Below are 8,927 nucleotides of genomic sequence, written 5' to 3' on the forward strand. Positions count from 1 at the left end.
GGTAGACTAGGCGGCTACCCAGCCCCCGGGGCAGCCGTGAGGATGAAGGGCTAGGCGTGTGTCGCTTATTCCTTTCAAGGGCTGGGCAGAGGCAAGCCTATAATTATGAGTTCGTGCCAGTGGCAGTTCTGCCTGACACCTTGAGTGACGCGTGGCCCTTTGCTCCTGTCTTCCTTCGATAGCTCAGCTGGTAGAGCGGAGAACTATAGGGGCTTCGTTCCCCTGGGAATCCTTAGGTCGCTGGTTCAACTCCGGCTCGAAGGAGTGGGCTTTTGTTTCCTCGGTTACACGCTCTTCTTTAGAGCGCCCACTCTGGCCACCGCCATGTTTTCCTCCATTCGTGCGAGACTGGCCGCTGGAAGTCTGCTGCATTTAAAGCACCACTTGCCACTACTTTCATCTACCACACCTGCTTCCACGTACCTAGGCCACAGTTTACGCCTTTATAGGCAGAGTTCCTTTTTCTTCGCCCTCCCGCACTCACAGCGTAGACATCTAGCTATGGATCTCAGGCTTCGGAAGTGCCATTTATCACCCTGGTAGCGGGGCGCCTTTGTTCTTAACAGAGACCGGCCGTAGCTATGTTCCCAAGCCGTCTCCGGTGTTTTTTGCATGGGGCAGAGGTGCCGCGGGGACGTAGTTTCTGGTGGCAGGGAGTGGGGGAACGTAGGGGGAATAGGAAAGGCCCTTTAGTGGCTGAAAAGGAGAGTCCCTTGTCCTTCAGGCTCAACCGATTGTGTGCGCTGCTGACGGCGGGCTATTATGCTCAACGTTGTAGCAATGCATGCGTTTCAGTGGTTTGCTCTCTCTTTGTCCATCTTTCCTCAGCGTCATAGAGCTCAGTTTATGGAGTAGAGTGAGGGAGCGGTTCCATTTCTTTCCGTTTTGGGCTTTTGTCCATCCCATTGGTAGAGCTGGGATTTCTTTGGGCAACCGTGATTGCACATAGTGTGTAAAAGAGTTCTGGCGGAGAATTGCTACAAGCCCGATCTGGCGGACTTTCTGGCAAGGAGCTGCCGGGCTATCCTGGATAATCCAAGCTTTGCTGTCCTTGGCCTAGGCGGGCAGGGAGGCAACTCGTCCCCTTTCCTTTGCAGGTTTTGCTCTTCTTGTTGTCATGAACAGAGGCGTTAGGTGTGTGTGGGAGTGCAAGGCCTGGGCGTGCGTGAGTTTCTCTGATGGTCTCCGGAAAGGTGTATTTGGTTGAAAGGCAAGAAAGGGGAGCAGCGTTCTTTCCTATGCCACGTGTCCTTGTTGAGTGGAGGTCCTTTCTGAGGGGGTGTGCAAGCATAAAGGGAGTTTGTTTTGCGGTGTGAAGCGATCGCTGGATGGGGTTTGCGCTGAGTTGACAGTGCGTGGCAGAGGGGGCGGGTCTCCTGCTGTGGGCATGGGGAATTAGCTCAAATGGTAGAGCGCTCGCTTAGCATGTGAGAGGTAGCGGGATCGATACCCGCATTCTCCAGGCTGTTGATCTTTCTCTTTCTTTCATCCTCACCCACCTGCACCATTTCTGTCTGTGCAGAAAGGAGCGTTCCGGTCCGCTTTTGGCTTTGCGGTAAGCCTTTTGTCCTGAGGGAGCAAAAGGGGCAGCTTCTCTTTCAGGAGTGTGTGTGTGTGTGTGTGAGTTCTTTTCTGTTGCCAGTCGCTTTGTGTTTGTTTTTCCTGAGGTAGGCGTGGGAGGCCGAGACGGGTGTGAAAGGGTACGAGCGGGAATGTGTCAATTATTGACGAAGGGGAAGGGGAATGGACTGAGAAAATGTTGTGGTTTAAAAGGCCCCTTTGAAGCCAGGCAGGAGGCCGCAAACATGTTTTCCATTTCACCACCGTCCCTATTCTGGGTGGGAATCAGGGCTGGGGTCCCAACATTGTGCTGCACATGCTTGAGACAATCCCGGGTCCCTTGCGGGTCAGCAGGAGGATGCGGCATCCCGGCTAGCAGGCAGGGCTAGCGTCGCGCCCCCGGCGTTCCGTTCTTACCTTGCGGCCTTGTCTTCGTGCCATGCCTGTTAGGGAGCCTTTGAGCGGTAGCTGTGTGCGGGCTTCCCGGTGGGTGAATTGAGGGTAGACTAGGCGGCTACCCAGCCCCCGGGGCAGCCGTGAGGATGACGGGCTAGGCGTGTGTCGCTTATTCCTTTCAAGGGCTGGGCAGAGGCAAGCCTATAATTATGAGTTCGTGCCAGTGGCAGTTCTGCCTGACACCTTGAGTGACTCGTGGCCCTTTGCTCCTGTCTTCCTTTGATAGCTCAGCTGGTAAAGTTGCTGTGCGAATGTAGTGTCTGGTGGCAGTGAGGAATGGAACAGAAACTCTCTTTAGCGGCTTAGAGTTCCTTGTTGTTAAGGGTGAACGGACACCACGGAAAGAGCTTAGCTTTCTTAAAGGTCTTTTTCTCTGCTGAATTTTTCAGTGCAAGAGCAAGTATCCCTTAGTGTCTTGATGAGTTGCCAGTGAAGCACTTGACCATGTGCGTAGTCCCATCTAAGTAATAGCAGTAGACTGGTTTTTAGAGACACTAGGTAATATAGAGTGCCACTGCTAAATATGAGGTGGAACAGTGTTTAGCATAATTAGTTAACATATTTCAAAGGACTTTTCAAGGTGAAGTGGCCCGTTAAGACTCCGCCTGGAGGGAAAGAAAGGGTGAGGAAGGCAACTGGTTTTAGATTGTAATAAGCCTCAAATCCAGTGTCTCTATTTAGGCCATGATATTTAGTGTCTAGCAAAGTTATGAATTTAAGCTCCCGGGCTTGTCTTTTGAAGGTGTTGTGCAGATTTCATGTGAGGATGAGTACTGATAGATGAGACATAGCCTGATCACTTTGTGAAAAAAGTGTTCACCCACAGATGATACGGTATTTTTGTCTTTTATCATTTTTCTGTGTGAGTTCATTTCAGAGCATCATGACGTTCTGCCCCCCCATGAACTAGTTGAGGTACACTGCATGTTGTGATAGGCATGTGTAGGACCCGTGGATCTTGAAAGTGTGTTGTCGGGGGTACATAGGTACTTAGCTGTTTTGCTAGACTGGGGACTAAAAGCATGTCATTTAATACATATTCACTTAGAATTTCTCTTTCTTGGGAACAGGATCTCTTCCAAGCGTAGGAATTGTCTTCTTTGTAACTTTCTCTCAATATCCTGAAAGATTTTAACAGAAAAGTGTTTTTTTTCCCCTAAGGGCCCAACGTTCTTCCCCTTGAAGTCAATGGCAAAACTCATTTTCAATAGAAGCAGGCTTAGGGCTCAGTTTTTCTTTTAAGTGTATAACTGCACCTACGTTTACTGAATGTGTAGGCCTTGCTTTTTAACATTTGTTAGAAACGGGAGCAAAGCCTAAAACCTTCCCATTCTTCAAACCTGGAATTTCCTATATCCGCCTTGCCAATGACCAAGACTATACCACAGGATGACCTTATTCCTGCAATTTAGTGTGGAATCCAAACTGAGTGTGCCCTGGAGGTGTCTATGCTGGGAAAAAAGTTTCTTTTTCAAAAAATTAATATTATGAAAGTTAATTTTGTATTTAGCTTGCCCTCCTCATGGCTACAGGTTTTGCAGGTGTCTAAAGCTGTCTGTTTACTAATCTGATTTTAAAAATAGCTGAGAGGTTTAAGAGAAAATGTTTGTTCATTAAGATTTGAAATAAGATTTTTGTCTAGTGGCACAGAGCTTTAAACAGTCATCTGCGTACTCTCCAGTGTAGCAGAAATTTGGCAGAGTACATGAAGTCCTTGTCTTCAAGAAAGCATTTGGAAATATAGTTTAAAAACATCAAGGGCTGGATTTCTTACAGTTCTAGCCTGTATCTTTTAACTGAAAGTCATTTTCTAAGTATATTAAACACCTTGAGAATCTCTCTTTTATAAACACGAGGATACATTTTGCATGATTTCATTTCTTAACTGATGTATTTTAAAAACATCCCAACTGTAATTGTTACATAACTGATAGGAATCTAGATATTTTCTGAGAAAATTGTTAAAACACTTCCCCCAGAAAAGAAAGTTACGAACTGAAGCTTTTAAATATTTAAAAAAGCTAGAAGGAGAATGTGGTTAAACTTTTTAAAGATCAATTTTCAGACCTCTTATTCTGTAACATTTAAAAATCTGTCCTGATTATTAAACAATACACATGCTCTCCTAGTTCTCCTGGAGAGTGAGATATCTATGTAAAATAGGACCAGCATTGTAGTTACTTCATTTAATGCAGTTTAAAAACACATATGACAACTTGATTTAATTTTTATCACTGAAAACTAATTATAGATTTAAATTTTATATATATATTTGGAGGACAGTAGAGTGTTCCCAAAACAACATGGGCCAGATCAGATGACAGACCATATTAACTGAACCTATGTAGAGAGTGACACCTCAGACATTTTACTATACTTGTATATTTTAAAAACAAAACTAGACTTAGTCAAATATGGCACTTTTATTAGACAGATCTTCTCCCAAATTACTAAAGGCTTGTCTATACATTACATTTATTCTGGAATGAGGCAGGGTGTGAATTTAAAGCAGAATAGCTATTCTTGATACACAGCCCTAAGATAGCATGCAAGTATTTCACATTCTTCACTCATGCCTATGTAGGTACATATGTCAGTACATCTTTACCAGCTGCCTCTGATCCTGCAATTGACTGCATGCTCCTTCCACACATTTGACTCTAGGAGGAGCAGCACTCCACCCACACCTTATCAACTGCAGGATTGGGATTTAAGGACCAGTACTGTCCCCTCTGGGTGGTGGGGATGCAAATTTAGTGAATCCTCATTGTGTGTGTGAGCAAGAGAGGTAAGGGGAAGAAAGGCTACCTGTGCTGTGAAACATTCAAAACAAAGGATAACAGTTCACCTCCAAGAAAAGATCAACCCTGGAAAATTTTACCTCAGAAAATAAATATTTTAGAAACTTGTGAACAAGAGAATGCAGAAGATTAGAATGGAAGCTATTTTGCAACCCTTCACTATAGTGAGCATGATCAGAAGTTGCTATAATAACCAAGCTTAGGTTAAAACTGGGTAAAGAAAGAGCTTCAGGATTTATCACAAAAATAAATTTAAATTTTCACCAGTGTTATATGATTTAAAATATATATATAGAGAGAAACAATGCAGGTATTTCTAACTTTTCTAATCCTTTTATTTTCTGCTAAGACATTTTAACAGTTTGACATATGTAAAACAAGAAAAGAAAAAGGTAAAAATATTACACACCGCTGTCATTCAGCAACCATTATAACATGTCCTGGTACTGCTAGATTTATTTTACCAACACTGTGTGTGTGTGTGTGTGTACGCAAGCACGTGCACGTGTGTACATATCTGAGAAAATTGTTAAAACACTTCCCACAGAGAGTGAAGTTATATATACTCACACGAATAATTTTTTTTAATAGATTTTAATAAATGTAAATCAGACTTTTTCAAATGCATTCATCAATTATGGCTAGCTGATATTTTACATAGTACTTCAAATGCTGCAATTGTGCAGCCTTAGCTGGCTGTAACAACAATATTTTTAAGAGTTGAAAATTAAGATGTCTCATGGTAGTATGGTATAAAGAACTGCTAAATTTGGAATCTGCATCATGAGGTTCAAAATACCAACACAATTAACGCATTCATTGCACTTTTTAAACATATCTGCCATTTCAATACTCCCAGCTTTCTCACGAATTTCAGGCATCTACCATACAACAAACTATCTTCTTTAGAAAACAAAACAATATGTGCTTCATTCCAGACACAAATAATATCTCAAATGAAGGCAGGTTGTCTTCAACAGCAGGAAAAAAAATCAGATGGTTGTAATTACTAAAGATTGTACGTCCTGAGATGCAGGCATATAAATTAATTTCCTTTTTAATAAAAGTTATGCCATTACAGTTATACACAAGCCCTAAGGTAACTGGGTCTAAAATAAACAGAGAAATTCACAGAGGAAATGATAGATGAATTACATAGGAGTTGAATGCAAGTTTCAGTAAAAAATTCAAGTTCCTAAAATAATATATATAATCCTCTCAAAGGGCTTAAGCATTTCCTATCCATGATGATCTAAACAGACAAACAGGCAAAAAATAGAGTAAATGTTCTTTGTTATTAGTATTACTAATACTTGTTGGATAGTATGGCAGTGTCTGACAAAAAAAATTGAGATGACATCCACTAAATTAATAATAATACTTAGCACTTACATAGTGCTTTTCATCTACAGTTCTCAGCAGGTAAGGATCATATCTCTATTTTACAGACAAGAAAACATGCACAAAAATGCCTTACACAGGGTCACCCAGTTGATTCATAGGACGAGTCTAGAATAGAAGCCAGGTCTCTTGAGGCCTAGTCTCACAACCTAGCTGCTGGACCATACAGCTTGCCAGAAGTCTGCAGTTTCAGAAAGGCTTGCATTAAGCAATTTTTCATAACAAGAACCAAACCAAATGTCACAGCAAATATTTCATACCCTTAACATTTCACAGGAGGGTCAAAACTTAACTTTCCTAAAGTACATTTTCTCATGGATATGACTCTGAGGCTGTGGAAAGTATCACTGTCGTTAATAAAAAATGAGCCCTTAAGGAACAATATCATTTTAAGTCATTAAATAGTTTAGTGTAATTGCTGTTAACTCCAAAATAAATATGCATATTGCCTAACTAACTGGAGACTCCCTGATATCAGTTGTTCCATAAGTCTTGGCACAAAAAAAATCCTATGTGCAATCAATCACTTATCACACCGTATTTTAGCCATTTATTTCTTTTAAGCACTTGTACCCTCAAAATGGATATAGCTTCAAGTTGTTTTTGTAGTATATTTATATTTCAGATAAACAATCAATTTTTGAGTTTCTATATATCTTAGCACAGTGTGACCCCAATTCTGACTGGGGCTTGTGTGCTATAGCCCTACAAATAAATAATCTACTTAACTACTAAGAAATGTACCCTGACTTTAAGTAACAGTGTAATCTAAAAATGAACAAGTCACATGAGCTTTGCCAAAGGGGAGGAAGAGGAACAAATATTAACCATTGTTAAAAGTTTATGTTCACTTGTGCTTTTTGAACCATGTAGATAAAATACTGATTAACATGTCAACATAATTAATTTACATCTCCTTAACAGAAATGCATTATTCTTACTTTGGAAGTATCTTTGGTAACCAAAAAGAGGTTTTGTAATAATAAATAAAATAAAAAATAAAGAAGAGATGGAGATGATAAAACTTTAAAATAGAGATTCCCCCCTTATTCTGGACTACTTAATCTCATAAAATACCCACTGACATCAATATTCAATGAAATTGCTTGCATAAATAATTACTTGCGTGAGCAAGTGTTGCAGGATTAGGCAAACAAAATAAACCTATCATATCAGAAGCTAAAGTTGGTGCAGACAGTTTTGTGGAGCAGAACATTTCTTGTAACCTTTACACTGCAAATATATAAGGATCAATTTTCCAGAATGCTCGGTACGCCGAACTGGGGCTAGATTTCCAAAAGAACTCTGCTCCTAAATTAAGTGACCAAGATTTTCAGAAATGCTTAGAACTCACCAGCTTTCTTTGCTGTCAAAGGGAGCTGTGGACTTTGAAAATCTGGCTACATTTGTTAGTTGCTTAAATGGAAGATGGGTGCAGAGTCCTTTTGAAAATCTGGCCTTTGTATCCTGAATATCTAAGCAAGCATGTTTTCAGTTTTGCTAAATGCTGTTTGCAATCACTGATTAAGTATTACCAGTCTTAATCACTTCAGAAATTAGTGATGGGTAAATATACTGAGTAGTTGATACAACCCTTATTGTGGAACTTCACAGCTCAATTCCATAACCTTAAATATTTTGCTATGTATATGAAATCTAAGAATTAATAATAGTGGTACTGCTGCTTTATGTAACTAATGACCCCAGAGATACCATATACATATTGCTCGCAGATGTTGCCTTTGCAGTTTAACTCTTAAAATAATCCAGGAATATAGAAAGAAAATTTGAAAGCGGAATAGTCCATTTTCAATTCAATGTATATATTTAGATATAGTGCAGACATCAGCAACATAATTAATTCCTGAGATGCATGATTCCTACATCTGTACCTCATCATTAACATACAAGTGTTTCTGAAACTCTTATTTTTGCAGATTTCAAATACCACATTCTTACCCAGAATCACTGCAAGTTCTGTGTTCTTCCTCCGTTGTGTTTATTTGCAAAAGGCTGCACTGTACTTGAGTTTATTATCCTTTTGTGCAATATTGTGGCTGGTCAAAATATGAAATACTGTCTAGATATTGGTTTATAAATAGGGCCCTACCAAATTCACGTCCATGAAAAACGTGTCATAGACTACGAAATCTGGTCTTGTGTGCTTTTACCCTATATTACTCAGATTTTACGGGGGAAACCAGCGTTTCTCAAATTGGGGGTCCTGACCCAAAAGGAAGTTGCAGGGGGATCACAAGATTATTTTAGGAGGGTCATGGTATTGCCACCCTTACTTCTGTGCTGCCTTCAGAGCTGGGTGGCCGGAGAGCGGTGGCTGTTGGCCGGCCGCCTAAGTCTGAAATCAGCGCCCTACCAGCAGTAGTGCAGAAGTAAGGGTGGCAATACCATACCATGCTATCCTTACTTCCGTGCTGCTGCTGCTGGCGGTGGCTCTGCCTTCAGAGCTAGGCTCCTGGCTAGCAGCCACTGCTCTCCAGCTGCCCAGCTCTGAAGGCAGTGCTTACGCCAGCAGCAGCACAGAAGAGTAGCAGTACCGCAACCTCCCCTAGAATAACCTTGCATACCCCCTCCAACTCCTTTTTGGGTCAGGACCCCTATAATTACAATACCATGAAATTTCAGATTTAATTTTTAAAATCCCATGACTGTGAAATTGACCAAAATGGATCGTGAATTTGGTAGTGCCCT

At 41.2% G+C, this 8,927-nt stretch overlaps 2 non-coding genes across 2 annotated transcripts; both read left to right on the forward strand.

Annotated features, from left to right (window-relative positions):
* The first annotated feature begins 172 nt into the window (after nt 1-172).
* Nucleotides 173-264, forward strand: TRNAY-AUA. Its single transcript is given in 2 exon segments — nt 173-209; nt 229-264. It is a non-coding gene; the product is annotated as a tRNA-Tyr (tRNA).
* Nucleotides 265-1,389: 1,125 nt separating this feature from the next.
* Nucleotides 1,390-1,462, forward strand: TRNAA-AGC. Its single transcript has one exon. It is a non-coding gene; the product is annotated as a tRNA-Ala (tRNA).
* The last annotated feature ends 7,465 nt before the right edge of the window (nt 1,463-8,927 follow it).

The sequence above is a fragment of the Mauremys reevesii genome, linkage group 2 (genome assembly GCF_016161935.1).
Source record: "Mauremys reevesii isolate NIE-2019 linkage group 2, ASM1616193v1, whole genome shotgun sequence".
Taxonomy (NCBI): domain Eukaryota; kingdom Metazoa; phylum Chordata; order Testudines; family Geoemydidae; genus Mauremys; species Mauremys reevesii.